This window comes from Electrophorus electricus, chromosome 6 (assembly GCF_041902795.1).
Source record: "Electrophorus electricus isolate QZ-2024a chromosome 6, ASM4190279v1, whole genome shotgun sequence".
NCBI classification, from domain to species: domain Eukaryota; kingdom Metazoa; phylum Chordata; class Actinopteri; order Gymnotiformes; family Gymnotidae; genus Electrophorus; species Electrophorus electricus.
In genome coordinates, this window is record NC_137502.1 from 14160324 (window position 1) to 14183676 (window position 23353).

At 41.6% G+C, this 23353-nt stretch overlaps 1 protein-coding gene across 1 annotated transcript in view; it reads left to right on the top strand.

Moving 5' to 3' along the window:
* The first annotated feature begins 1220 nt into the window (after window positions 1-1220).
* Window positions 1221-23353, top strand: part of si:cabz01090165.1 (leucine-rich repeat and fibronectin type III domain-containing protein 1-like protein) — a 102935-nt gene continuing 80802 nt past the window's right edge. The window contains exon 1 of the mRNA XM_027008014.3: window positions 1221-2228. The gene's annotated coding sequence lies outside the window, so the exon portion shown is untranslated. The remainder of the gene's footprint in view (window positions 2229-23353) is intronic.

The following is a 23353-nucleotide window of genomic DNA, read 5'->3' on the forward strand; positions in this document are numbered from 1 at the left end:
TGATGGGATGTAGTACATCATGAAGATAGCTCTGGTCATGTACTGGAATATTTGGTGGAAGTAGTAGGTCATTCAGGTATCTTTTGTTTAACGGAAAATTTTATTTTGGTCGCAGACTGCATGCAGCATACTGATTTGCGGCCCAATCAGTATGTGTGTAGCACGTAGTAAATTATTTCAAATACAGCCTATGTATCCCCTAATAGACCTGATTCAGGTTGCTATTAATTATCAAGCACTTCTTCAGCTGGCTGATGTGCATTAAAGTGGGAGAAAAAAAGAAAGAAGAAAACAATACTGCATTGCAGATGGCCACCAGGGTTTGGATTGGAAAGTTCTTCATTACATCATTGTCTCAGATACCAAACTCTGACTATGAACCAGCTACTCTACATCACTTAATGGAACCACCGATCCACCATCTTAACCAGAGATATTGATTTTCTTCAGCATTTACGTACATTAATCTAATTATGAACAGGGCAAAAATGGCTAGTCTCATCCTGTGCAGAGGCAAAATGTGTTAACAACCAGTCAGCGAATTTAGGAAGCCTGTGACTGAATTCTTCGGTATGTCTGTTATTCAGTCTAGTGTAGGTGCTGAAGGTGCACATCTTCAGCTCACTGTTCTGCAGTATTAACAAACGGTGTTTGTACTCGAGAAATTCAGTTCCGCCCGATGTGGTTCCCTGGAGTGTTTCTGACAGTTATATAGAATACAGTCGGCAAGACGTGTACGGTTTTCTTACCCATCTTATTTCTGGAAAGGAAAAAGTCCCATGCATCACAGGGTATACGCTATCACACTACACGGTAGGGGAACATATAAAACAGGAACATGTACACTATCAACCTCTTTCTAAAATACTGCAAGATATTTTTCAAACCCTGTGTGACGCGAGGTGAAATGAGGGGAAAAAAAAGGCCTCTTTTCGATTTTTTTTCCCCCGAAAGCTTTACATTCACATCTAAGGAAAAGTTTTTATAAGTGTAAAAGAAGTCTTCTGATTTGTGGTTGATCACCTAGCTTCCTATTTTCCTCGCTCTAGGTTAGATATGGAAAGTCTATTCACGATTAAACAAGAACGATCAATTTCGTTCACGCGCTGTATTTGTAGTCATTTAAATTCAAAAGCCACCACGTCTCCTGTCCACAGTTTGCCCCTCCTCCTCTGTCTGTCTGTCTCTCTCCCACATTTCGCGTTTCGGTGAAAACTCATTTCAGGCTTGCAGAGGTTACGGCGTAGTACCTCAACACCCGAACGAGCTTATCTAAAGAAACTGTTTCGTTTACATGGTTGCAGAACGACGACTCTCTTCGAACTGTCGCCGGGCAGAGCGCCGCATTTGCATCGAGGGAGGATGCACGCGACAGACCGGGCGTGCCACGAGTAGACCCCGCACTTCGCGATCCTACCCACCACTCCCATTTACCTAAGGGCCAAAGAGCTGCAGCCCCGCGCAGGAATTGTCCAGCTTTTTTGACAGTCAGTCAGGTCCGCGCACCTGCAATGTCACACGGATGGAAAGAATGACAGTTTTGTAGCAAGAAAGCATTCATTTAAAGAGCGGCTTTCATCTACTCGGAAGAAATAATTGTCGATATTACTTGGGATATCTGGATACTCGTATACCACCACTTCGTGTTGGTGCATGGATTTGATTATGCAAAGCCCGGATGACTTTGTGTTATTTTCACGTAAAAGTATGGCTCGCCAGTGTTACGTTTCCTCCAGTATTCCGTATATGGAAATCTGTACAACGGACTACATCTTTTAGAAGGTGTTTTCTATTTCATCTAATAAATGTGTGGATACTTGTCAAGGACATCGTAGCGGTGTGCACGAGCTAGATCGAAGCATTAGCATCCGGCACAAACGCGGATGACTCAGATCAGTTCAGGAAAACACTTTCTTACGTTTTTTCTATAGGCCGCTTTTTTATGTGCGTGTGGATGTAAGCAAGTAGAGTTCGCGCTACAAAAAAAACCCCACATTATATCATTAGAGCTGTCTGGATTTCGGAAAGCACGCAACCTCTTACTGCCAACTCGATAAGCATTCCCGCCGTGCGCCCCCGGTAAAGAAGGATCTCTCGCCGCCTCCGTTTTTCTGATGGCTCGTGCAGTGTCTCGGACGTAGCTGAAGAAGAGCAAAGTTAAGCGCAGTTACCGAAAGCTCGAGACAAGGTGTCGTTTGTACGCTCAATTCCAGAGGAGGCAAAACAAGGTATAGATAAATGTGAAATTGTTTTTTCACTTTCTTTGTACAACACATTATTTATTTGGTATGTGTGTGTCTATGTATATGTATGTTGTGTGTGTGCGTAAATAATAATTTTGGAACCGGACAAGCTGTTTTGGGGCGATTTATTTCACAGCGTTAATGTATTTTACGTTTCATCGTCAAATCCTGAAAGTACAATACTGCATAGTACTTTATGTGATATTCATACGCACACCATGTATTCTAATTGATATCTGTTAAATGACAAAAAAAAATCTGTTTTAGAGAACGGATGAAATGTTGAGAGAGCCGGGGTTTTTTTGCCCACTGTCTTTATCACATTGATAGTGAGTGTTCTGTCTTTTGTCTTTATTATGAGCTGTAGTTATGTGCAAATTGCTGTAAGAATGTTTCACTTTGTGAACCAGGCGTTCGTGATCGTTTACGTACGATCTCTCCTTTTCAGTGTAGTCTAGCCAAGTAATGGGATTTAGGACATTGGGCAGTGGACTCAAAGCGGCACTCCGTTGTGAGCTTGGACTTTCACATTTATGATTCATGTAGAGAATCAGACGAGAATTTTGTGCAAGTGCCTGGACCTGCTGCTGGTGTTACTAAATGTTGCACATAGTAGTATATTGAGCTTTGTAATGATATAATATACCGTCTATGAATTTCTGTTTAATTGCATTGCAATCTCTCTCTCCCTCCCTCTCACTCTCACTCTCACTCTCACTCTCTCTCTCACTCTCTCTCTCTCTCTCTCTCTCTCTCTCTCTCTCTCACACACACACACACACACACACACACACACACACACAGTGATACATATGTTATAAACAATCACATGAACATGATTAGAGATCATGATGACATTCTGAAGGTCATTTTGGCTGAAGTCTTACAGTCTTTATTTTATGATATGCTTCAAAGAGCCATCAGTTAGCTCTGTTGTCAGGAGCATGACAGCCTTGCTACTGGGACACTCAATACTGCTGTGCTTGACAAATATTGACTGACTGACATGCGAAGAAAAACCAGGGGGACTCCATACTAGTTAGAACACACTAAGAAATGCACTGCACATCACTGATCCATTTGCTTATTATAGAATGGTCTAGATTTTTTCCCAGTGGCCAGCCATGTGTGTTTTTGAGCCACACCCAGTAGATGCCAGACTTACCAAGGCACTGTGTAGGACAACTGCATGCATGCTTGTCTGTGTGTTTGACATATACCTAGTTTATAAAATTGTTGCCAGGTTTCTATTAGCATTGTGTTAAACAATTGCATTGTATGCATTGGCATGTATGGCGGTGTATGTTTGCTTGTTATAAAGAACAACATTGTGTGTGTATTTCTGGTGGAGGTCATTTTTTGGAGAAACTACCAGATATTACTTTCTTTGCCCCTCTATTTGGGATTTGTTCTTTCTCTCTCTCCTTCAAATGCAAAAACAATATTTTTTCTTCACCCTCGCTCTTTCTCTTTGTCTGTCTCACTCTCTCTTATTTATTTCTTCCCACCCTCTTTCTCACTGTCTCTTACACACACACACACACACACACACACACACACACACACACACACACACACACACACACACACATACAGACATACACACTCCATCAACATGACTCTCCCCTTCTGTGACTACATTGGGAATTAGCATGCGGGAGTCTTTTGTAGGGAATGGGGTGACCCTGAGGCACGACAGGCTCCAGAATACTCCATGGCTTCCTTTGCCACCGTCTCCCCAGGCAACACCATCCAGCCCCTGTATCAGCCTACTACTGCTGCTTATGCAACCACCAATGCCCTTGGCCTGCTGAGAGTTGGGGTCTGTGCATGTACGTATGTGTGTTTGGCACATGTATCTGAGTAACTAGGCATATAGCCAAAGAAAATGGTAGAAGATTAGGACTAGACGGAATTTGCTTGGGCTTAGTTTGACACAAGCTACGCAGACCAGTGTGTTGTAAAAGAAACAGTGCCAGCTAGCTAAGAGCATCTTGGGCTTCTTGAGATGTCACCCTAAAGGGATCCTTTGTGTGGGTCAGAGATTTGGAGAGCCATTTTGTGATTTGGTAAAACCATTTCCTAGTCATTGTTCACAGAATCTGCTGCAGGGGCTCTGAATGGCAACCAGCTTAGGGCATCTTTTCATCAAACCAGCAGCTTTAGACGGCATATTAGAACAGACATTTCATCTGCTTTATTTGGCAGATATTTAGCCTCAGAATCCTTCAGGATCGCTATACAAGGTAGGGATTTGGACAGGCATTCGTTGGCGTTTTGTTGAGTGGCTCCCCAGTGAGTGCTCCCACAGCTAAGTGGTCAAAAGGAAGGGCCATGTTTGCTGGATCAGGCTTTTATCATGACCCATTATCAAGTATGGCTCATTTGGAAATCCACACCATTGAACAAAGGTGCAGAATCTTTTTCATTGAATTGAAGTCATCTTATGGCATGTCTAAAAAACTAAAAGACAGACCCACATTGATTGCTGTTGAAGACATTTATTACAATAGATGCCTTCACTTTGTTGTGGCTGCTAAACTCTTAGCTATCTTACTGCCTCTGGACTATTTTGGGGGAAAGACTGTCTTGGTGGTTCTAAAGGTTTGGTGGTTGAGAGGCAATAAGAACCATCTAGATATCATCGAATTCAGTTTCACAGTAAGATATAAATATTCTGGTATCTGGATGTCATGATGGATTCTGATGTGAATTTAATATGTGGCCTCATGGTTTTGATGTAAAATATAGTTGCTGTCACAGCTTTAAATATAACCATGATTACATTGTTAATATGGAAAGGAACCTTCAGAACCATCCAGGAAACATTTGATGTTCATTAAATGTTTGCATCTAGAACCATACAATCTATAAGAAACCCCAAAATTGATTCCTTGCCACTGTATTAGGACTCTTATTTTGCACATGGTGTTTTCCTTGCTCTAGTAAGTCTATTTCAATTAATCAGCCAACAATCAAGCTGTTTGCTTCAATATCCCAAAAAACATTGCTGTTTCCTGTTTGTTTATTTTTGTTTGTTTGTTTGAAAGAGTCTGTTATCAGACACCGTAATGTTCCAAACGCACCCGCCCTCTATTCATCCCTATGCACAGAGGAGACACAATTTGAAAGATTGTAGGGAATCTTGTGATGGGTTTTAATGCTTAAAAGGTTTATTAAAATAATGATAACACATTGTTAAGTAGTGATTTTCCAAGCTCATTTCAGTTCATCGCCACCTGTGATTCTGAGAAATTCACATCTGCTTGACCCAATAAAAAATGAATTTACTATAGTCCAAACCAAAAAGTAGACGGCAAGCACTTTATTAAAGCACGTGTTTTTTACATCATGTTTTCTTTGCATACATGTTTAATACATTCACTAGGTCCATGGGTAAACCATTTTTGGCACATGTCACAGCTTGAGATACTATAGCTACTTGGCTTGTTTGATGTCATGCTGTGTCCATGAATGCTTCTGACTGGAGGCCAGTTTTACTATTGAATTTGTTGGTCTGTTTTTTTAATATTTGTGCATTTATTAGAAATTTTCTTGTGTAACTAAGACTGGCTTGCAGTGCCTATGCACACTGACTTTAGTGGTCCTGCTTTATAGTCTTCTCTGAGGCACAGATTAAAGATGGTTAGTTTTACTATATCCATATCTTGCATTTTATACCCGGAATGTTATTGAACATGCATATTGACAACATGTTGTATCATTAAAAACCCTCTCCTATCATCGATTAAACCCCATGAAAACTCATCTCTCCCCTAGGGCAATCCCCTATTGCCCTAAACCTATCTTAGATGTAACTCTACACCTTTTCCTTCAGTCAGTACTTGTGGATCTATGAATATACAAATAGTCCCCTCTGCCACTCACCTGCAGTTCAATCATACCTGCTCATGTTCATCTCTGCTCATCAAACACGCAAAACTCTGCTTGTTTCCTGTATTGCTAGCTACTGTACACTACACAGGTACAACTGATAATGTTGGAGTAATTCAGTCATACTTATTCGAATTGGAAACACACTCAGAAGAAGAACAGTGAAGTGAACAGGGTTGCTTACAAGCTGATGGTAATGTATTTTATTTGTTGCTGTCTACAACATAGAAATGTAACATAAAATTAGCCTTCAGCTAGACTATGTTATCGAACATCTTATATTGTGTTGCTAATGTTAGGCAACCTTGATCCTGATCACCAGCTCTGACAAGTTAGCTACTTTGTAAAGATAAGCATCCATATGAGCAATTAGGAAGAAATGCTTTGAATACCATAGAAAGTCTCTGGAGAAAAGCATCTAGTTCATAACTAATACAGCAAACAGGAATTATATTTACAGTGACAGTGCATGATGATATGTATATTTTAAACCATAACAGAAGATACACTTTAGAATTCCTCATTTAAAAAGTATTTTAAAATAGACAACCTCAGATCCATGACATTTGATATGTAATTAGCTGTCGTGCATGGTTGTCATGGTTGGCTACTTTGTGACCAAAGATCATGCATCTGACCACATGTGTGAGAAGTTTGCATTCAGGGCTTTCTGCCAGAAAATTGTGTTCTACACATGGCATATGCACTTGAAATAAGTAACCTTATCATGGTAACACTACACGAGCAGCTTATGAAGATGACCTTTATCATTGTACTCTGTTAGCATTATTGTAACGAATATAGTCATTATCTAATTCAGCAGTTAGTTGTACTGTTTTGAGTAATGTTTTCCCTAACTTTCTACATCAACACACCCAAGCCACATGAAAAATAAACTTACCACATGGCCAACATTAGTTTTGTGCCAAAACCCATCTTTTTAAATAAAAGTTTCTAAACAGTCTTCTGTAAATTGGGTACTACAAACCTGAGCTTTCTCTGGAAGTTTGGCTGGGGCAGTGAATTTTTCCAAATGAAGCACATCCATTTCTTTCTGATTTTCAGATCATTATGAACTATATGAAGGCTCTCATTTTGTCCTTTTGCAATTTTGCAACTGAAAACTGAACATGTCCCTGCAATCATTTTGATAATACTGAAACTTAGCTTGCAAAATACAATGCTACATCTGGTTTCTCCTTTGATGGCCGTCATTTCACTGTAGCACTATGCTAATGATATGGAGAGCCCCAACGCCCCAGTTGACCAGATTGGTTCCTTTGGTTTGTGATACACCCTGGCTGCATGAATATGTCTTTTTGAGCATTTCCAAAGCTGAATTGCTCAGCCACAGCATCGACTGCTTCTTTTGCTCATTTCTAGCATATAAAAAACTCCATAGACATGTTAACAAGGTTAAAAACCTGAATTTCACTGGAGGGGGTCTTGGAAAGGGTTTGGGAAGTTTCATCTGCACCATGTGCTAGCCTGCGGCAGGAGGTATTATAATTTCGACATTGCATGCGTGTCTTCATTCCTACGAGGCAGAACGACTGAGGAACAGATCTTCAAATGAGACGTGCACTAATAATAAGCTTTACAGTTCTTGGACCCAGATTTAGAGACAAAAATCTCACCAATGCTCCTCCCATTTGTGAAGTCTCCTAATGTCATCTCTCCCCTCCTCTCCTCTCCATTCCACTCCACTGCACCTATTCCAGTGTAATGCGCTCTGCTGTGCTTTCTAACTCTGCTGCTCTTGTTTCATTCCTATCTCTATCTCCCCATCTCTCTTTTACTCCTCAGCTCCCCTCTCAGCGCACTCTCCCACTCTCTGCATCAGTAACATAAACACACTCTGTGATTCTGGGCTGCACGGGGCCTTCATGCTGGGCCCCCATTGTTGCACTTGAAGACTCTAAATGACTAATAGCTAATGGCCGTGGATGGATCACATACTGTTCCTAATGCCAGTAGGCCACGAGGCAGTGGCAGTGTGTAGAGTTGCAGGCTTTAAATGGCTCCTCAGCTAAATGTTGGCCAATTATCTCAATCATTGTTGTGTGAACAGTAGGGAGGGCTGTTTGCTAGTGAGGCATTAAAAATAGATCCCTCGTGAAGATGAGACATAACTCTGGACCAACTTCGTAATTGGCTGCGTGTTTCGAAGCCACCACCCCACGCCTGCATCGTTGAGCACGGAGAGCTCCTTATGAACACCGGACCCAAAACGGCGGCAAGAACAATGAAGTGATCACAGAAGGGTGAGACTGGGGAGGCGGGCACACTTGTGTTTATGCCTGCTCTTCTCTTTGGAGGAAGTGTTCTGTACTCATGCAGACTGTTTGGGCGGTAAAAGAACAAAAAAGAGGTGGGTGGTGCAAGGTTTCTGTGTGAGGCCTAAAAGATGTACAGTGTTGGTATATTAAATGGAATTATGGTAGGTAACTTGGGGAAGCATGAGGAGGTATTTAGAAGTGAATACTTGCATTACTTTGATGTGTAGTCGCCTACTTGTAGTGGGATCTGTTGTCTAGAAGGTTGCAAGTGTGAAATATGCATGTATAAGATTGCATTTGAAAGCAAACATCACTATTGATGAAAACTCTTTAAATGTGTTAGTTGCTCTCTAACATTAGGGATGAATGTGAGAAAGCAAAGGGAAGCTATAGATGCTAATGTGGGAAAGAGCAAAATTCAGATGCCATTCATGCAGAGATTAGCGTTTGTGTGGGCAGAGCAGATTTCATTTGTGGATAACATTCAGACATAAACCTTTCCTTTAGATTACAGTTGGCAAACAGCATGTCCACAAGCTTCATTTAATGAGTATGCCACTTCATAATGTCAGAATAAAAAATGTCTATCCCAGATTTTCACTACTAATCAGAGTTCAAATGACTCGAAAATAGCATGATAGAAAAAACCCTTCTAAGTACAAATTCTCTCTGAGGTAAATAAGAATGTCAGGCATTACTGAATATGCACCAATGCCTGAACCTCTGAGTCAAAATCAGAAGGTCACAGTAAGCCAAACTCACACACGCTGGTAATGCCGGGATATTAATGCAAAGTTTATACTTGCTATAAGATCCTCAGTGCAGAACTCATCATTAGAGTATCCCTCTATGATAAGCTGGACTTGAACGAAACATTTTAGGTGTTAATTCAAAACTCTACAGTCACAAGATAATACTAGAAAAACAACAGCAATTTAAAGTTGTACTGGTGACTACACATTGGATGTTTGCTAATGAGAGATGGTTCTGATGTTGGGGGAAATATTGCAGACTGCTGGCAGTCATTGAGTTGGCGCTAGCATGATGATGGACAGGTCTATTTGGAGAGACAGTATATCCATCCCCTTGTGCCACTCTGTAGTCCATCAAGGTGACATCTGCTATCAGCTTGTGAAGTACTCTTGCATAGCCCCATGCTGCCGTCTCGAGTTGCAGGTCTCCCAGCGTCTCACATTCCTTTATCTCTGCTTGGTGGTCATTACACTGTCCAGTAGTTTTACGTTAATTTGCAAAGTCCTGCCAATTCCACTGGGATGAATGTCTACTGAAAATCTGCTGTTTCACTTCAGACACATCACTTTCTGAAGGCCAGAAGCGATCTCCCCACAGTAAGGTTATGGCTTGTGGATGGAAAAAGCTGTCGGCAAGCCCCTCTATCAGTCAATGCTTTCAGAAACAATTAGCCACGGAAAAGACATGGCTATCCCAATCTCTAGCTGGCAGGGATTGTATGTTTGCTGTTATTTTCTGAGAGACCCAGAATGCTGGACAGCAGCATGATGAATGAAGCAACACCTCAAAGCATTGCAGTACTATGCTATAATAATTGTTTGAGATGTTTGTCAATGTGCATCATACATAAGCAATCAAAGATGCTTGCTGGATGGATAAACAAGTATCCGTTTATTGGGTAAATGCATCATCTTTTTTTTTTTTACTGTGGATTTACAAATATTGTTCACAGGTGTCCCATATGTTCCCATGTTGTGAATGTCATTATTTTCCCATGAATCATCGTGCTGCCCATATACAGTATCCACAATTTTTAATCCTGCTTGTCAGTATAGCATGAATTACAACTGGTTTCTAATGCAGCTTTCACCTCGTCCGTGTCAAACACATGCACAACTTCCTCATGCTAGTGGATGTGTCCCTACGGTTCTCTGGGCAAGAAGTGTTGCTGTAAATAAGCGATTAATCTCTCCGTCGCCCTTGCTGACTTCACTCCCTGTCTCAGCAAGAGAGCACGCCTAAAGAATCGCTTTTCATTAAGCACCAGTGTTTTCCTCATCTCCTTCCACTATGACCCATGCACTGCAGGAAGCCCATGGTGCTGGTGATGCCCAATGCCACTGTCAAGCTCTCCCTCATCTCTCTATCTCTCTCTCTTCTCGCTGTCTCTTTCTCTTCCACACTCTCTTTTGTCTCATTCTCTCTCTCTACACCTCCCTTGCTCAGGTTCTTTCTCTGTCTCTCCCTCTCCCACTCTTATCGCTCTCTCATTTTGTCACTGGAGTGCTAGCCATCTTACTCTACATGCAGACATGCAGATGCTCTCGCACATATGACTCACAGTTCCGTATTCATATGCTTATTTGATGAGCGGTGAACACGTTCCAATTGAATAGGAAAAAAGGAGCACTTGTGAAACTCCACTTACGTAAAAGCATAAGACGATGAGGATCCAAACTGACACAATGAGACCGTGATTGCTTCTAGTGATGCAGTATATCATGAGGACAATGAGAATGTTTCGAATCATGGCACAGCAACAGTGTAGAAATACAGCAGCGTAAATCTTTATGGTGATGATATTTATCATCATGATAAAGATAATAAGACTTGAGTTGGCAAAACAATAAATCTTTATTCCTGCCCACTTACTTGAGGCCCTGTTCTGGGTCACGAACCTCTATTGATCTCAGATATGCTGACTGGAGAGCAAGAAAATCAGATACTCTGATCTTTAAGAAGTGTTGTACTATGCTTTGCCCCAAGTGCTATAGAGTATGCGTACTTCAGTCACTGCACTGGTGCCTCATCAATCAGGGTCCCTGCATTTATTTTCCCCTACATGTCTAAGATGTAGACATTTGTCCCTTAATTTGTTTCCCCAGAGGATCTCTGAGGATCTTTTAATTTAATTAGACAGATCAATGGCATGCTAAGTTTAGCGAGAAAACTCTTGCAGAATACCTCTTTCTTTATTTGGGAACTTCTGAACCTTTTAAGATAATTTGATGAATTAATGATGTGTTAAATTCAGCTGGGAAACAGAATGCATCCACCATGTAGATAGGGCTAATCCAGACCCATGCAGCCTCTGATGGGTGGCTTTGTAGAAAGCGTTTAAGAAGTGTGCATAAGACGTGTGCATGAGAAGTGTACATGATAAACTTTTGCATCAGCTGAACCCTTGCTATCATATTATGCCCTCCATGTTGCTCTCCTAGAATGCTGGTGCATGTGTAAACTCATAAAGAGGATTCATCACCCACCACATAAAATGACCATACACTTTCATTTAAAATATGTGAGTCTGGAAGTGTCCAGATTGAGCTGCTCCACATAGTGACTGAAGTTTGTGAGAAAGGCCACACCCTGAGCTTTCTGCCTCCTGGAAACCTTCTTGTATATTGCCAGCTTTCTCTCTGTTGTCTACCATGATGTTACCCTGCCCCAACCTTTCCATGTCTCCTTTCTTGCTTCTACAAATCTCTTGTGTCTTCAGCACATCTGGTGGCTTGGGGGTGGGCGGGGTTTGGGCTCAATGCAAATGCGAAGTAGAAGCTGCCTTGAGCTCTCTGAATGACAGAGGGGAACCATCTATATTTTGGTGTGCTATGCTTTAGGCTGGGGTTTACGGGAGTTGTATTTTCAGGGCAGCTTGTGGTTGCTCACCATATCGAAAGGATTAACTTCATCATAGCCAAAACGTGTGGATGACTGAAAATCAGCACGAGTGTTTATGGATAGAGGGATTACGTTTGTCGAAATGCTGTCAGATTACACAAAACCTGACAAATAAAGAAGGTAAATTTCCATTCCATTAGCATGTGGTCAGATATTAGATGTTAGGTGGGCATTAATAGATCACTTTCACCTTGTGTGAGGTCACGTCACTTTATTTGAATACATTTTGGATAGTCATAGTTTCAGAAGGAAACAGCCACAAAACCTACACTTCTTTAATTATAGCAAACATTTATAGTCTTAAATTCAGTTTACCAGGCTTGAACTGGGAATCAGAAAATGGCTTTATGCGTTTTATTCATTTATTTATTTGTTCACTAATTGGTGTGTGTGTGTGTGTGTGTGTGTGTGTGTGTGTGTCTGTGTGTGTGTGTGCACGTGCGTGTATGTGTATATTTCTCTGTGCAATATTGCTGTGAAATTGCTTTCTGATCCAGGTTAAGGTGTTAATGGTCCTGCCAAACCTGGCCATGTTCTAGTCACCACCTGTGCAGGGGTCATCTGCACCATCCTTTGTCTGCAGTGTCAGGATGGCCCACTGGAAATGTTGTCCATTGAAGGATACAAGGCAGACTTTAATTTTTCCCTTTGGGTATTTCTGCTGTTGCACACCCTACCCGCACAACTACCCGCACAACTTCATAAATGTCTTTGGCATTTTAACTGCACCGGTGATGCAAAAAGACATGCTCATGTTAATTATCAAATTCCATTACATTTCACATCATTTGTTGCATTTTGTATAGGAGTTCATGAATACTAAATGATTTTAATGCAATCCTATGTTTCGCACATTTAGAGAAGATTGTGTTGCATGCAGTAAGCACTGCAATTTCATTATACCCTTTCAGATTTGGAGGAGCACAAATGTGTAATCAAGAGCAACTATTTGTTTGGTTTTTCATACTATGCATTAAACTGGTTTTCCCTGTATAACCATGCCTGTGTGGGATAATGGAGTCTAAATCAAACCTTTTAGCTGTGCTCAACACTCTTGTAAGTGAATTGCTCTTGTTAATCCTAATATGCCCACTGTGAGGTAGACATTTCACAAACCTGACTCAGTTAATCACTGCAAACCTGTGTCAGCTACAGAGATGACCCATACATTGCAAGCCAGACTGCCTAAGGGGGTTTCCCTGCTATATTATTAATGCAGTGAGGATTACACAGGTTGCTGCATCTCTTGATGATGTGCCACATTTAAAAAAAAAATAAATTTGGAGCAGTAAAAGTTCCCTCTTGGCTGGTGATAAAGGTTTGCTCTCTTGCAAAGTGACAGGCAAAGCTAATAGCCTTTCTGCAGTTGCTGGTGTTCTAATGCGGAAAGCTGAAGCAGGCTACATAGAGCAGTTTCTAACTAGAGAATCCCCCCGCCTCACACACACACACACACACACACACACACACACACACACACACACACACACACACACACACACACACACACCCCGTTATCACTGTTTCAATTATTTCAGCGTTTTAGCACTCTTAATCTGTTTGTGGTTCCACTGTTCTCTCTGCTGAACCACTCAAGAGTGCCCTGCGTTTCATAAGCCTACCATAATTTCTCCTCTGACACAAAATAAGTAGTCTGAAGAGGGAAAAATAAATAAATATGAGTTACTTTATTTCTTTGAACCTTCATTAAAGTTCCACAATCATCATTATCATCATTAAAAGTATAGATGAGACTTTATCCCATATCCTTGGCACATAAAATAATTTTTAATCTAGCAGATTCATAATACAGTTATTAAACCTCCAATGCACCCTGTAGGAAATTATTATTGGCTTCATTATCTTCTGTATCAATTTACACATTGTGCTAATAACTGTGAATACCCCTCAGAAAGTCTGTCCAGTGTAATATGCTGAGAGTAATTAAGAATGACTCTAATGAAAAGTTGCACTGTGAGTGGAGTAAAGGCTTTACTCTGTGTTCTTTCAGTTGGGGCTGAAGACAGTGTGTGTGTCTGTACCAGAGAGAAGAAAGAGCCGGTGTGTTGTGTGTGTTGTGTGTGCTGTGTGTGGGAGTCTCATCTAGCTCTTGGTGCATTCTGTTCGAAAGGGATCTTCATGAATCTTTCATCTGGGATGCAGCAGACCATGCTCAGGGGTCTTGTCAGCGCGACAGCTGCCGCTCCTTTTTGCTAAGGCAGATTCACACATCAACCATCCCCATTGATCATAAACCATTATCACTAATATTTGTGAAAGCTAGGTATGCGGAGCTGCTTCTATACTCTTTCTTTACCACCACATTAGATCACAGTGTTAACATGCTGCCCCCCCCCCCCCACTGCACATTTAATAAGCATTACATATAATTGGATCTGTATGCTTTTGCGCTCTCTGTTCGACTCTCTTTGCCACATCTCTGCAGCACACACACATGCTCGCATGCTTGCACAACGAAGAAATACCTCCCCCACTGTTCCGGACCCACTGACATCTTTTCTTTAGAGCTGCAAACACAAATGGAAGCACAAACAGACACATGCACATGCTCACAGTGCTCATCGATCAGTGGGGAAGCAATCGGAGCACCGAGCTGTTGGCCTGCAAACACTGAAGAGTGTCCGAGTTGCCCCAGTAATTAGAGCGCTGTGGGGTTTTGACAGTGCCTTCCTTATGCTGACCAAAGACACCCATGCGCCCGTCACATGGCTGCCAAACAATCAGAGTAATTGGCACCATATCTTATATGTATGTTTGCAGATCTTTTGCCCATTGCATTTAAAGTTGAGTCAAGAGATGTAGAAATGACAGATTTCTCCTGCGACTTTCTCCCTGAACCACCCCACTCTGATCAATGTAATGACAATTTGAATCACTAATGACATTGTCTGTTTACCTGATTTTTTTTTCTGGTCCAGATCAGGTTAAGGCTTTGAATGAGCTCACCCAGGGGAGCAGGTGTTCCTGTAGATTCAAATTAACACTGTGCATTATTTGTTTTAATTTTCCCTCAGTGTATTTTGTCAAAGCCAGGACTCACAGTTTTTAAAATGCCATAAAGAATAGCATCAGGTCCAAAATGCCTCTCCTATGTTTGAGCTGGCACGGAAAAGCTGCTAAAATATTCATAGGAGATTGGCAAATCTGATTTTCGGCCCAAATGACATTACTCAAGGTTGATGCCTTTCATTTTATCTCCATGTTTTATTCCGCTGAAAATATGCATGACTATTTTGTGACGACTTGCGGTATAAACATTGTGCTACTTTGCCTTATAATATGGTTCATTGCATATTTGGTGTAAGTGACCTTCTTCAATTTTATATATGAAAACGGAAGGAAGGGAATACTGCTTAAAATATTTTTTTAGCATTTTGTGTCAAGCAAACATGAACTCCTTAAGAAAAAAGACGGTCTGTTTGCCAAAAATCCGACCATTTGAAATTGGATCCCCAATGCCGAGGTCGACCTTTTTCAAAGGAGCTGACTGTTCCCTATCGGATAGTGACCTCAACTACGGTGTCATCTGAACATTTTTCAAACATGGAAATCAATTTCAATGCACCTTGCGATGAAAACAATATGAGTCCTCCTTGTCATGGTCATATTTCTACTCTGACAGTGTAGGCAAGAGATGAGGCCCTTTGGGTTTTAGACAAAATTAAATTTTAAGTGGAAATTTAATTTTCTTCCAGCTGCCCATAGTTACATTGAAAATGTCAGGAAAAAGCTGTGTGTTAAATTATTACTGTTATTTTTAAGTAAAGTAAAATAATTGACTTTGAATAAATTGAACATTTGGGATAATTCATACATTTACTCCACAGTAGACCAATATATTATGTCCAGTAGACACTGACGAAACAGCTATCAAATCCATGATATATGGTATAGACCTTTTTGGGGCCTAATCCAGTTTGTACCTCAACCTGAGACAAAATGTTGTTTCTTTAATTTTACCTTGACTTTCTTCAAACTTACATTATTAGTGAACATGTGTCATAGAGTTTACTGTGCTTTACAGAACAAATATGAGAATAGTCAAAGGCATTTCATTTAAAATGATTATGTTCCCTGAATAGGGAAAACTAAGAATAGATAAGGGTGAAGAATGAACAGCATTTTGAGTTAGTAGGTTAGTCTTTGGGATAATGCACAGCACCCTCATGGCATATAGATGAGAGTAAAATGTTGCTTCTCTTTTATACTTGATGGATCATGAATCTAGGGTATTTTAAATTAGCTCTTTGTTTGCTTGTTCATTCATTAATTTATTCATTCATTCATTGTCTTCCCACACTGCAGTCACCCTTTAAAGTCTGTGTATGTGTAAACCCTTAAGCTGTGTGTGTGTTTAAAAGTTCATTGCACTGAGGCCCTGTCAGCAGTGTAAGAATTCTCCTACAGTTCAGCTCTCAAAATGGAAACTCTTTGTGGAGCTCACTATCTCTGACTCTTCAGCACTCACTGACATTTTGGCCTCCAAAGACAGTTTTCATTTTGGCAGAACAGTTGGAAGAACTCTGTGCACTGTGTTAGATGATGTACATTCTTCTGTAGGCCACAGTGTGCCTTGGTACATAATGTACAAATATGTAAATATGAGGCAGGTGTTTTTAGTGGCACACTAAATGCAGTTGGGATTTAATCGTGGAATACTGAGTGAGCTTGTCTTCAGCGCTTAGCAAATGCGCTGATGTTACTTTCTCCAGGTTGAAGGTTTGGGTTTGTTTCTGTCTGATGGTAAATGAGGCATTCACTCCAATTATTCAGACGCTCCATGATACCGCAGTCTGACAGACTTTTTTTTCTTCATCTTTTCCTTTTTTCCCAGACATGTTTTTGTTTCAAAGCTCTATGCTTCAGAGCTGTCAGAATGATAGCCCCAACACACTTGTGCACGCACACACACACACACACACACACACACACACACACACACACACACACACACACACACACACACACGCGTACTCACACATTTAAGATCATTCAATGTCTTAGAGATTGGGTGCAGAGATTGCCAGAAACTCAGCAGAGCAAATCTGCACAGCTGATTTGCATACACGTGGAGATAACACAGGCAATGGACAAGAGATGTTATAATAATGCTCAAGCAAATGGTAGTTGATGCCATAAAGCTACTCATGCATATTACAGGATGTGTTAAACATGTGCCTGTTGTATTATTCTAACCCTTAATCCTTTTTTTTTTTGTTTCCTGAATTTAAGCTTTCCTGCTTTCAGTTGATCATGATACTATTATACCATTACATACTTAAGCATATCAGGTAAAATGATGGGCTGCCATATTAAAATAACTTTGAGAAGAGTGACTGGACCTGTAAGGGAGAGTACATTTAGCTGTAATAGTAAATATCCCCGTATGAAACATCAGGTGGTTCACGTAAAAGCTATTCTTCAAGGCTCCTTGACCATAAGAATTAGACATTTATCCCATGCCCATAAACACTGTTCTCTCATACCAAGCAAGCAAAGCACTGCCTCTGCTGATAATATGGTGGGTCATTACTTCAGATGGATTTTCTGCCCAGCTGAGTAAATTTTTCCCAAGTCGCTCCTCACGCTTGCACAGGGGCCTGCTAGGCCGTCCCCGTGCCATGTGCCGCTGTCAGTGGTCTGAGGCACTCCTGCTTGGAGTGTGAGACTGAGAGACGGGATTTAAGGCCTCTCATCTGAGATGTGGCTGAGATAAAATCAACACCGCATTAATCTGAGGCTCTGCCAGAAGGAGACTGGTTTGCTTGCGGCTAGCGCGGTCCCCTCGGGTGCAATTCTCCATTAAGGCATTTTCTGTGTCGCTTCCTTACTAGAGGAGGCTAAGACTGAATTGAATGGAAATACATGCCTTGAGTTATTCTGGGCACTATTTCCTATTATAACAAGCGTGCGTTGGGCCGGCTTGCTGCTGGAGCGGTGGCTTCTGGTTGAAAATGTCGGGTGCCAATAGGAACCGCCTGACTCTAATGACTGGAGTGCTGCTGTGCTAACCCTACTGCGATAACCCTGCTGCGACAGTTTGACCATGACAAGGTGGAACTTCTAAAGTCACTGTGATCTGGATGGGTCTAAGAAAATCTGACCTCTTGGAAATGTCAAGATTTTCAATCACAGCAGCTGAGGCATGAAAGCAGAGGTGGGGTCCTCGTCTGGTTGGATGAAGAGTTGTTTAAAGCAAAGTTGCTGCTCTTCCCATATCTTTCTTTGAACAGAGGGGAGGTGAGGAAACCCTTTGTAGTGTTGAGGGGAAGGATGTGTAACACACTAGTAAATACAGCTGATGTCCACTGGACCTGGTGGTTTTATACTCAATTTGGGTGTTTTTCTTCTTTGGAGCCCAGAAGACCGGTTGGTACCTCGTGTCTACACGGAGTATATTACAGTAGCATGTGGATCAATAGTCAAGCTTACATCCTAAACCACATTTCACAGCTAGACTTCACTGTGCAGTAAGAAAGGTTTAGTCTTCATAGTTGACCTTGAGAAAATACTGGGGTTTTGCAAAAGCAGTTGTCAAACAAAGGCATTGTATGATTTGCATGCTTTAGTGCCCACTGATGCCTCAGAGAGTTATTTGGATGCTTTAAAAAATGTGCACAGGCATGTGGTGGGTGGCCCAATGAACAAATGATGGATGGATGGATGGATAGATGGATGGATGGATGAATGGACACCATTCTGTTAGTAAAAATAAGAATGTAACCTGAATGCAAATCTAAGCAATGGAAAGTAGGGCATGGTGGGGTTTCAGTGGTCATAATTTTATCAAGTAAGTGAGTAAGTGAGCAGCTAAGTAGGTAAGTAAAAATAAGTTACATATATTAATAAATAAAGAAATACAACGAATGAAAGCCTGCTTAACACAACAGCCCATGTAAAAACTGCAGAAATTTGACTTTAGTTTCTCCAGAGCTGTGCATTGCATCATGGCTCATGTTTTGTGTTAATACCTTGCTCTGACAGCATCATTAATCACGCTGATCGAACGTGGCGCTCCTCTAATCAAGCTGCACTCTCATCCCCCCCGGTGCCCTCGCCGATTTCTCCCAGTTCCACTGTCAGGATGCACGCAACATTCATTTAAGTAGGGCATCCCCCCACCTGCTACAGAGCTGCAGCACATCCTTGCCTGCTGCCTGCACATAAGAATATGGAAAATATAGAATGGGGACTCATTGTAGGGCAGGCATCTCAGTGCATATCACCTCAGCTGTATTTTGCCATATTTTTGGAGTAACAGGTGATGTAAATATTTGTGTATTTTGGCTCATAAAGTTCTGGATCCGTTGCTGTTCATGGAATGCTTTTAGACCTCTAGATGCATGAGCTCTATAGGTGAATGTTGCATCAGCATCTCCTGAGAGATTTGAGGCAGTTGCACCCGCATGCTTTCTCGATGCTTGCCTCTGCTGCAACTTTGAAAGAATCACTAATATATCTAAACACTTATTAATATCTGGCATTAATAGAATTAACATCTGGCAATAGCATTAATATCTGGCAGATTTTGGATCTCCAAAAGCAGCTTCACAACACCTTTAATGCAGCTTGAAAATGAACTTTTTTTTCTACAGAACATTACACGAGCAACCATTTGTGGCTCTTACCATCTTGTAATGCTGTATAATTAATTAATAAAGAGCAAACTAACCCCCCCCCCCCCCCCCCCCCAACACACATGCACACAAGCAAAAGTGCAGTGCAGTCAAGTGCTTCACATTGAGGTAAGTTGTTTGACAGTTGTACGTGTTTTGAAGGCAAATGGGTGCTGACATTTTGGGTGGGTTTGGATAGTACCCTGGAGGTGTTTGTATTTGTGCTTACTGTATGTGGCAATTCCACCTATGTCAGCCCTGGTCCCCTGCCCATCTGAAATGCTAATGACTTCAGCCTTTGGGAACATCAGCATTTTTTACTGTTTTGGAGAATTAGGGAAAATGCTGTGTGTGTATGTGTGTGGGAGGAAGTTTGAATTTGTTTAGACTTCTCTGTTCTTTATCTAGTGTAGATTTTCCATGAAATACTGCAGTATTACCCTATTTTACCAAAATAGTGGTGCTTTGTAGCTTTTTTCCAAGGCACGATATTTTTAAGCTCTTACACAGATGGTAAATAGTGATTGTCCTACTTCTCCAGGCTACAGCATTTTGCTTTATTTGCCTATAATGATAGCATTTATATGGCGTACTGCATGCATCACTGCTCTTTTTTTTTGTCTGACTAGATTACATCCTGTTGTGCCATGTATTTGCATCAAATTAAGGCAGCAGCGACCTATTGGGGAATAAATGACACATACTGGCAGCTCCTTAAAACTGCGATACCAAAAAAATATAGATCAAAGGTTGGCTGAGATTTTTAATACCTAGTATTAATCCCATACAGTGCCAGAGAGGGGAGGAGGGAGAGAGAGAGACAGAAAGAGAGAGAGAGAGAGAGAGAGAGAGAGAGAGAGAGGCATTTAATCAAATGCAGTGGGGTAAGATAGATTTGCACATCACTGAGTTCTGCAACCAGAAGAGAGTTTTGCTCATGAATCTGAAGTTGACTGCTAGACCAGAGACTTATCAAAATGAAAAGTTACCTTGATTTCCTGACGTAAAACAGCCGATAAATAAACAAATAAATTCACAAACCACCAAACATAAGAGACAGACATAGTGGAAAAGTTTCACTGTGAGCATCTGTAGTTTCTCTTAATAGCCTTTAGAACAGGGCTGAGGAATGTAAAGATTCCTGTTCAAATTCCATTTTAAAATTAAAGAACGATTACAAGGTTATCACAGGGAGGAGGCAGACAAGCTCCTCAGACCTCACTTTGAAGCTTTGAAGACCTCACTGTGATTATAAAACTGGATACTGTTTTTGCAGCCAGGTTTATGATTTTAGGTATGGTGCTGCATTGCCTCAAATTAATTTTCGACAAATTACAAACATTTCTAAGGCCGGTCACGCACTCCAGCAGAACGTCTAAAGTCAGCTCATATATAGCTACTCACGAGCAGTGGGCTGATTGCACGAGACATGAATGCTGAGTGCCCACGGGAGGGTTAGACAGCAGTGGGTTTAATGAAGTTGTGGAGATGACCTTCAGAGGTCTGGCCTCCGAAAACCCGGAAGGTTCCACTCCTGTGTGTGCTGGTGGGGGCAGTGGAGAAGGCGGAGCGATGCTGGACGAGGCTTACCATGTGCGATACAGCGGACGAGCCCTATCCCTGCACACACACACACCCGACACACTGCCACCCTCCTACTCACTCCCCTCCCAGCCAAGTCTCACATGTACCAACGCCGTGTCAAGGATGTCTTGTCGTTATGGCCTGAAACGCAGCTCCGTTTGCACCCGAGACGCTGTGAGCAGTTCTTCTGCTCCGGAAAAAGGCAGCGATTACGTAGAGAAACTTGAAGATGAGCCATACTGCTTGATATTTAATAGACACTCTTGGATTCCTTCTTTGAGAGAAGTATTAGTATTCAACTCGGCATTGGAAATGTACCCCACACGTCTGCTGGTCTCTAAGGTGCAACCCACACCAGTGATTATCCTCCTACTAATTAATAATTACCATACATAGCCATTTGCTGAGGAGTAACCGTACACTGCCCGCATACTCAAACCTACAATTCTTAAATGTATATGCCTCTTAGCTTGTAGGATGACTATTTTTTACCTTTATGCAGGAAGGATTATTTATAATTCATTGAGAAAGAGCCAGATTTATCAGGGCTGATGTGTTGGTATGTTATTAACAGAAGTTTGCATTTATGTGAGTGTTTGTGTGTTACGTGTGTGTATCCTTGTCCAGGTGGTAATGGGCAGAGGGAGAAATTGTCATTCATTGTTGGTTTATATTTACCTGGCAGGGCAGTGGAACTCACCCTGTTTTTAATTTCCATCACTGTTACCCATTCCATTTGTGTGATAATACATGCTTCATTATTTATGAAGAACCATTTCTCCAGCCATGTTGCTGATAGAGGGGCCAAAAGGGCCTTATAAAAGCCTGGCGATCCTCCCTCTTGGCTCGGATCCTCTCGGCCCAACCTCCTCTGCCCCCTTGCTCGATTTCTGCCAGGTCTGCACATTGCTGTGCCTGGATTATTTCTGCACCCATCATCTCAAATGCCTTAACTTCAAGGAGCAGAGATAAGATGGCGCTGGTGAGCACTGCTCACTTTGGCAAGGAATTAGGATCCATTAGGCTATGCCTCAGATGCGGTGGGGATTTAAAAAAAAAAAAAGTGCACAGGCAAGCAAGAGGCACCGAGCCACAAATTGCGGCAAATCAGACGGGAAGCAGGAGACCAGGGGGCTGGCAAATATTTGTGCGGGAGATGGGGTTCGATAACTGCCAAGGCCTCAGGATGTGGGGCGTGTTTGTCTTCAAGGGGAGTTAATCGGAGCGGGCAGGGGTGGATGAGGTGTGAGGGAGTACTGGGCGCATCCGATTCCGAACCAGTGCTGCCCTGTCTGGGTGTCTCTGTAGTGATGCTTCCTTGTCTCTGGGTCTCTGTGGGGTACAAAATGGGCTGGACATGTGTAAGGATGATATAACAGCAATGAAGGTGGGCAGTTTTCAAATGCTTAACTAATTGATTGAAAGAGGAGATAATTAGGCACATTGAGCCTGAAGTTTCGCATGAGGAGATCTTCATTCACCAGAGACATGTGTGTGACTCAGGTGTCTATGTGCAGGTCATTAATCTTGTGCCTTCTGCCCATATTTAGGGTAAAACGTTATGGGCTTTTCAGAGTGAGAATGATTACTTCTTGATAAGTTAACGACTTGGGATACCAAGCATCTTAATTGCATTATGAATCAGTTTTATGGGTATGCAGATAGTTTTGCTGAACTCTGCCTGCTTCATAAATACGCAGAATGAGGTCATTACCTAGATTGTTTGCATTATGCACCTGAGTTTTTAAGCTTGATTTGTGGTGATCATTACTGAAATCAACGAACATATAGGAGTTCTCCAATTGGTCATCATGTCATCTAAAAGATGAGCACTTTTAGTAAAGCTCTTTAAATATTAAGGGATGTCTTAGTGAATATCATAACCTTAAGAATGATGGTGTGACTTAACTCCATATTAAGCTGTTAGAATAAGTTTCTGCACTACACATGGACCAAAATAGCCTTTGCAATGGTCGACATCTGTCTAGTATTGTCACGATACTGCCCCTCCCCCTCGAAGTCTTCGTGTGTGTGTGTTTGTGTGTTTGTATGGTCATGCCCT